At 41.6% G+C, this 7,823-nt stretch overlaps 1 long non-coding RNA gene across 1 annotated transcript in view; it reads left to right on the plus strand.

Annotated features, from left to right (window-relative positions):
- Positions 1-6,674, plus strand: part of LOC137321130 (uncharacterized) — a 42,509-nt gene extending 35,835 nt beyond the window's left edge. The window contains exon 3 of the long non-coding RNA XR_010962716.1: positions 5,357-6,674. This is a non-coding gene — a long non-coding RNA (uncharacterized lncRNA). The remainder of the gene's footprint in view (positions 1-5,356) is intronic.
- The last annotated feature ends 1,149 nt before the right edge of the window (positions 6,675-7,823 follow it).

A 7,823-nucleotide genomic window follows, 5' to 3' on the forward strand; every position in this document is an offset into this window, starting at 1 on the left:
CTCTCTGCCTCTCCACCTTCCTCTTCTCCTTTCACCTTCCTTAAAACCTACCATTTTGACCAAAGTTTTGGTCACCCCTCCCAATCTCTCCCTTATTGGCTAAGTTTTGTCTGATTACATCCCTGTGAAATGCCTTGGGATGTTTTGCTACTATAAAGGTGCTATATAAATGTAAGTTGTTGTGGTTGAAGTAGTACATCTAGGGAAAAAGAACAGAACAGAAATATAATTAATGTAAGTATCAGCATTGGCTTAGGTTGGTATTTTTGTGGAATCATAGTATCATAATAGGTACAGCCATTCGGCCCATCATGCCTGTACCAGTTCAATGAAAGAGCTAACCAATTAGTCCCATTTCCAGCTCTTTCCCCATAGCCCTGTAATTTTTTTCCCTTCAAGTATTTATCCAATTCCCTTTTCAAAGTTATTATTGAATCTGCTTCCCCCCCACCTCCAGGCAATGCATTCCAGGTTATTACAACTCACTGCATAAAAAAATGTTTCCTCAGGCCGCCACAGGCTCTTTTGTTGATCTCTGACCTCTAGTTACCGACCCTTCTGCCACTGGAAACAGTTTCTCCTTATTTACTCTAGCAAAACCATTCGTGATTTTGGACATCTCTATCAAATCTTCCCTTAACTGTCTCTGTATTAAGGAAAACAACCCCAGCTTCTCCAGTCTCTCCATATAACTGAAGTCCCTCAACCCTGGTAACATTCCAGTAAATTTCTTCTGTACCCTCTCTAAGGCATTGACATCTTTCCTAAAGTGTGGTGTCCAGAATTGAACACAATACTGCAGCTGTGGCCTAACCAATGTTTTATAAAGATTTAACATAACTTCCTTGCTTTTGTACTCTATGCCTCTATTAATAAAGCCCAGGATCCCATATGCTTTTTTAACAGCCTTCTCAACTTGTCCTGCCACCTTTAAAGATTTGCATACTTCCACCCTCAGGTCTCTCTGTTCCTGCGCTCCCTTTAAAATTGTACCATTTAGTTTATATTGCCACTTCTCATTCTTCCTATAAAAATGTATCACTTCACAGTTATCTGCGTTAAATTTCATCTGCCATATGTCTGCGCATTTCAGCAGTCTGTCTATGTCCTCCTGAAGTCTATAACTATCCTCCATATTGTTTACTACATTTCTGAGTTTTGTGTCATCTGCAAACTTTGAAATTATACCCTCTATACCGAAATCCAGGTCATTAATATATATCAAATAAAGCAATAGTCCTAATACTGACCCCATGGGAACACGACTGTATACTTCCCTCCAGTCTGAAAAATAACTGTTCACCACTAATCTCTGTCCCCTAGCCAATTTTGTATCCACGCTGCTGCTGTCCCTTTAATCCCACGGGCTTTAATTTTGCTAACAAGTCTATTATGTGGTACTTTATCAAATGCCTTTTGAAAGTCCATATACGCAACATCATCCAGGACAAAGCAGCCCGCTTGATTGGCACCTTATCCACCACCCTAAACATTCACTTCCTTCACCACCGGCGCACCGTGGCTGCAGTGTGTACCATCCACAGGATGCACTGCAGCAACTCACCAAGGCTTCTTCGACAGCACCTCCCAAACCCGCGAAGGAGCAAAGCTCCGAAAGCTTGTGATTTCAAATAAAGCTGTTGGACTATAACCTGGTGTTGTGCGACTCCTTACATTTTTCTTCATCCACCTATACAAACTAATCTAGAATGTTGACATAGTTTCTGCCTCAACGATTAACTCTGGAAGTGAATTCCACAGCATCACAACTTTCTCTGTGAAGAGGTTTCTCCTGCTCTCTGTTCTAAATCTCTTACATTTAATCTTGTACCTAAGGTCCCTCATTCTTGACTCCTCAATTACTGGAAACAGTCAGCTTCCATCTACCATGTGGTGCAGAGTGGAGCTCCCTCTATACTGCTCAACAATATACCTTATCTGTAACCTCAGAGGAACAATCCTTATTGCAACTGGATGAATTTTTCCTTTTCAAGCATCAACCACCTGATGCTCAAGTGAGACTGACAGTCAGTTTGTGCTGAGTTATGGGCAGTTTACTGCTGTGGATCTATGTCCACTGACAGATGGAACAAGAGTGGCCTACCTACTTACACTCAAGGCAGAAAACTTTTGCCCCCTCAGTCAGGGCTGGATTTGACCCCAGGTCCCAGAGATGAAAGGATAGTGTCTGAATAGATTACGGTGTGTGCTGTTTAATGAACACACTGGTTTGCATTTTACAACTATAACATAGTGAAATAAATTTGTTTATTCTTGTTTACCAAAGGGCAGTTAATGAAATGATATAAATCACGAGTCAGTCTCCTGGGGTGTTGCACATGGGGAATCAAGACCAGATGTCGTCTTCAGGTTAAGTGGGGTTAGAGGGCAGGGGATAACTGACTAGGGTATGCAGACACAATTCAGTTCCCATTTTAAAGTCATACATCATGTCCTTATTTTTCGATACTATGTACTTTAATTTTATATTATTACTTATAGTTGAACAGGAAAATCTTTGGCAACTTGGGAAGCAGAGAAGTAGAGTTGATTGGAGTTTCTCTCAGTACAGGCTAAGGAGCTGGGAGATGCAAAACTGAGGTGCTATAGCACTACCACTGGCGGGAAGGTGCAATTACAGCGTGTCAAGTTTACATAGGCAGTTTTCATTCTAAATATGGATATAGGAATTTCTAAGGGAAAAACATTGACCCAAAAATGTGACAAAAATTTGACAACAGAAAATAAAGTTCTGTAGACAGGAAGTGTGTGCAGATGCAAAATTTTCAATGTATTACATAGACATCAGACAGAAACTGTCCTCAAAAATCCAGAGAAATTGGAGAGGAACAGCAGTAATGAAAATTGTTTGTTTTAATTTATGGGTCTTCAAGTATTAAAATGTAAAACTTGTTATTTAAAAATTTGGATAAAAAAAAATTGTAAATTAGTAATTTGGATCACTGCTAATTAAAAATAATTGAAAAGATTCTGAACAGTTTAACCACCACTGTGGTGGATGGCATCAGAGAATGTGCTACACTGGCCACAATATCACTCGAGGTTGCTCCCTGAAATCCATCTGTCATATGGATTGATGGAGCTGTGTCTTACTAGACAACATGGACAATGGTTGGTGGATAGACTCCTGTATTGTGAGTAAAGTGCCTGTTCCATGAACTGGGATGGTCTTGCTGTAACAAAATGCTGCTAACACAGTTTACCATGTGCAGTTAGTTCTTCTTTTATTCATTCTTGATATGTGGGCATTGCCAGCAAGTAGGGTTGCCAACTCTCCAGGATTGCTCTGTAGTCTCCAGGAATAGTAGATTAATCCCCAGGACACTGCTGGGAGCAACCCCAAAGATAGGCCTTGTGGTTGATAGTGAGGAGGAAAGCTGTAGACTGCAGGAAGATATCAATGGACTGGTCAGATGGGCAGAAAAGTGGCAAATGGAGTTCAATCCGGAGAAGTGTGAGGTAATGCATTTGGGGAGAGCAAACAAGGCAAGGGACTACACAATAAATGGGAGGATACTGAGAGGTGTATAGGAAGTGAGGGACCTTGGAGTGCATGTCCACAGATCCCTGAAGGTAGCAGGAAGGTAGATAAGGTGGTTAGGAAGGCATATGGAATACTTTCCTTTATTAGCCGAGGCATAGATGTTATGCTGGAACTGTATAAAACACTAGTTAGGCCACAGCTTGAGTACTGCACACAGTTCTGGTCACCACATTATAGGAAGGATGTAATTGCACTAGAGAGGGTGCAGAGGAGATTTACAAGAATGTTGCCAGGACTGGAGGATTTTAGCTATGATGACAGATTGGATAGGCTGGGGTTGTTTTCCTTGGAACAAAGGAGGCTGAGGGGTGATTTGATTGAGGTGAACAAAATGATGAGGGGCCTAGATAGAGTGGATAGGAAGAACCTATTTCCCTTAGAAGAGGGGTCAATAACTAGGGGGCATAGATTTAACGTGATTGGTAGAAGGATTAGAGCGGAAATGAGGAAAAAATCTTTCACCCAGGAGGGTGGTGGGGGTCTGGAACTCACTGCCTGAGAGGGTGGTAGAGGCAGAAACCCTCAACTCATTTAAAAAAATACCTGGATGTGCTCTTGAAGAGCCGTGACCTGCAGGGCTACAGACCAAATGCAGGAAAGTGGGATTAGGCTGGGTGGCTCGTTTCTCAGCCAGCACGGACATGATGGGCCAAATGGCCTCCTTCTGTGCCATAAATTTTCTACGATTCTATGATTCTATGAACCCGGGAGAAAAATCATAGGGTCATTAAATAAAATTGTGTTTTTTAAATTTTCTTTGAACACTTTTGTTTATTAATTAGAAAAATATTGGAAATGAAGGGAAAAAGGCTGTTTCACAACAGTCAAGATTAATCCAATTGGGTAACAAAGAGTCTGTTCCCTTTCCAATTGGCGTGGGAGGGCATTGCGTCCGAAAGATGGACCAATGACGGGAGTGTGGAGGCGGGGTGGTTCGAGGTGAGTGGTCATCTGATGAAATCTCCAGGAATACGCCCAACCAGAGTTGGCAACCCTACTGGCAAGGTTGGCATTGATTGACCATACCTAGTTGCCCTGAGAAGGTGGTGGTGAGCTTTCTTCTTGAACCACTGACACATGTGAGTGGCTTTCTAGACCACATCAGAGAGCAGTTAGGAGTTAACCACGTTGGTGTGGGACTGGAATCACATATAGGCCAGACCAGGTAAGGTCACCAGGTTTCCTTCCCTAAAAGACATTAGTGAACCAATTTGTGTTCTGACAACAATCTGACAGCTTCACCATCACTTTTACTGATACCAGCTTGGTATAATGCAGCCTACAAATTGACAGGCTGTATTTCAGTGTCCTGAGTCTGACTACCTTTGATTGTAGGGGAGCCGAGATGCGAACTCATGGTCACTCTGGCTAATGTAAAGCCTCCTTTCTCAACAGCTCTTTCACCTGATGCTCGGTGTCTTTTCTTAGATTGACATATGAAGATTCCTGAGCATCCTCCCCTGTGTAATATACTTCTAGCTCCTCAGTTGCTGGTTTCACTCAATACTTTCCTCTTCCTTATCAATATGTTCTTAACGCTTGTCGGATGTAAGCGTGGGTTTGTCCGGATGCAGCAGTCGTGTCTCTAGAAATGGGTGAGTCATCTGCGAATATATGAATGTGCAAATTCAAATCGATGACTGTGTAAAGAACACCATCAATGTGTGAAAGTGAATAGTTGGGAGTGAAAAATGTAGTGCTAGAAAGTTGGCTGTGATATATAAAAATGTTGCATGTTCTCTGTTCTTTGTATGTCTGCAGTAATAGTTATTTTGATGATTTTCTACTCAGTTTTCTCGACATGAACTTTCCCGAAGGCAGCAAATGATGGATTACAATCACCCAGGCACCGTGTCAAAATGAACATTCTTCTCATAATGGAAGTCTATTCTTATGTGGGGGGAATCACATTCAAGCCTGAATCTGTCCTCTCCTGATGCGCACACAGACACACATGCACACATGCATGTACACACATAATATTAGAAGATAGATAATATGAATGATATTAATATGAAACAGTAGTCATAAAAGTAAACTAGATTTAGAATCTTGCTTTGTTTTATATGCATGTATGTTTGATATTGGTGGACTTTGCGCTAGAGAGCTGTGTCCAGTGAACTATTGGCTTGAACTAATTAGCCCTTTTAAGAAAAACAAACCTTAGTGAACTATTCACCTCAAATAGAACAGGATGCACAAACCTTGTGCACAGCTTGGAGCTCTGCCTATGTGTAGATTGGCCGGAAGCATGAAGGCTATTTGTTTCTTTAAATGCACCAGTAAAAGCAAACTCTGATATTGTTATTACTTTCAGATGCCTATTAGCTCTAATGAAACAGGAAGAGGTAAATTGATGAAACCTAAATGGCCATCAAATGCCTCTTTTAATAAAACGATAAGGAAACATTGGGTTGCCCCGGTGTCACTAAACAAAAAAAATCTAACAAAAGTGCCCCCTTTTTAGAGGAGCACAACTAATAAAACCCAAATCATACAAAACAGAGGAAACTTAACAAATCAAATAATAATTTCCTGTGTTCGCTATGTAGTCCAGTTCCTGCGGTGCTCACCGGCAGCGGAAAGCCTCAAGCGTACCGGCGGAAACCGCGACACCTTTTCCAGGGTCACCCAGGTGCTGACAATACTGCGGAAGAGAGGCAGGCAGCCAGAGCGACCACCTCCATGGACCATGGCCACCTTGGCCAGGCCCTGGAGCACATCCACGAGGAGGTCCTCCGACTTGCCACTTCCCTCCGTCCAATCAAATGGAATGTTGTTTTTGATAAGTGTCCTTCGGCTTAATGATTTGATTGACAAATTTTTGGTAACCAAAAATTCACATGGGCTGTACCTTTATAGGAACAGTTTGCAGCTTAGGTCAGAGAGCACCCTGGGAAGAAGAAAGCTGACAGCTACATCCAAGGTAGAACATCCTTTAGTGCCTCCTGGGCTTAGTAATGATCAAAGTCTGATAGTTTATGGAAACAGCTTGTTAGATTATGAATGTTACTATACAACTATAATATTGTATGAATATTACCATAAGTATTCCTTTGTAGAATATTTTATATGAATAATTTGCACTCATTTAATATATGAATTGTGTTATTGTGGAATCTACATATTAAAAATAAAGCCTGACCCTAGGGGGATTAAGGTGTGTTGAGTGTTTCATTGAATGTACTGAACTAAACTAGAAATAGCGTAAAAACTAATAATACGCACACACATATGCTCGCACACACACATGCCCATACACACACACGCCCATACACACATGCACACACACGGGCGCACGCACATATGTACATGCACATAGGTGCGCACACACATTCGCACACAGACACACACAATAGAATCAGTGGCTAGTGATCACGATCGGGGACTTTCAATCATTTTCCCCACTTAGCCTAAGGGCACTTAGGTCAATTGTAGCGGCCCTGAATCTGTTCCCACTGAGATGTGCTAACAGCACTGACTGAAGATTGAATCTGGAGCCTTCCTGCTCTTGTCAGCAGGCAGACTGCTTTGACCTATTGGGACCCCAATATCTCTGATATTGGTTTCCCCTTTACATAAAGAAAGAAAGAACTTGCGTAGAAATGGAGTAGATGTAACATATTTGGATTTCCAAAAGGCCTTCAATAAGGTACCACATTGTAGACTCATGGCTAAGGTCAGAGCATGTGGAGTCAGGGGACAGGTAGCAGAATGGATAGCAAGCTGGCTACAAAACAGAAAACAGAGAATAGGGGTTAGGGGTAGCCACTCAGACTGCCAAAAGGTGGGAAGTGGTGTTCCACAGGGATCGGTGCTGGGACCACTGTTGTTCACAATTTAAATTAATGATTCGGATTTGGGAATCGGAAGTAGAATCTCAAAATTTACGGACGACACCAAATTGGTGGATGTTGTTAATACAAAGGAAGATTGCATCAAAATGCAAGAGGACATTAATAAACTTGCAGAATGGGCATGTAATTGGCAAATGAATTTCAATATAGATCAGTGTGAGGTGATGCATTTGGCAGGAAGAATAATGAGGTTACGTACTGCTTGGATAATAAGAGTTTAAACGGGATAAAGGAGAAAAGGGATCGAGGGGTACAGATACACAAATCACTAAAAGTAGCAACATAAGTTAATAAGGCTATAAGAAAGGCAAATCAAGCACAAGGGTTCATTTCTAGAGGGATAGAATTGAAAAGCAAAGAAGTTATGTTAAACTTGTATAGAACCTTGGTTAGACCACACT

The sequence above is a fragment of the Heptranchias perlo genome, chromosome 4, assembly GCF_035084215.1.
Source record: "Heptranchias perlo isolate sHepPer1 chromosome 4, sHepPer1.hap1, whole genome shotgun sequence".
Taxonomy (NCBI): Eukaryota; Metazoa; Chordata; class Chondrichthyes; order Hexanchiformes; family Hexanchidae; genus Heptranchias; species Heptranchias perlo.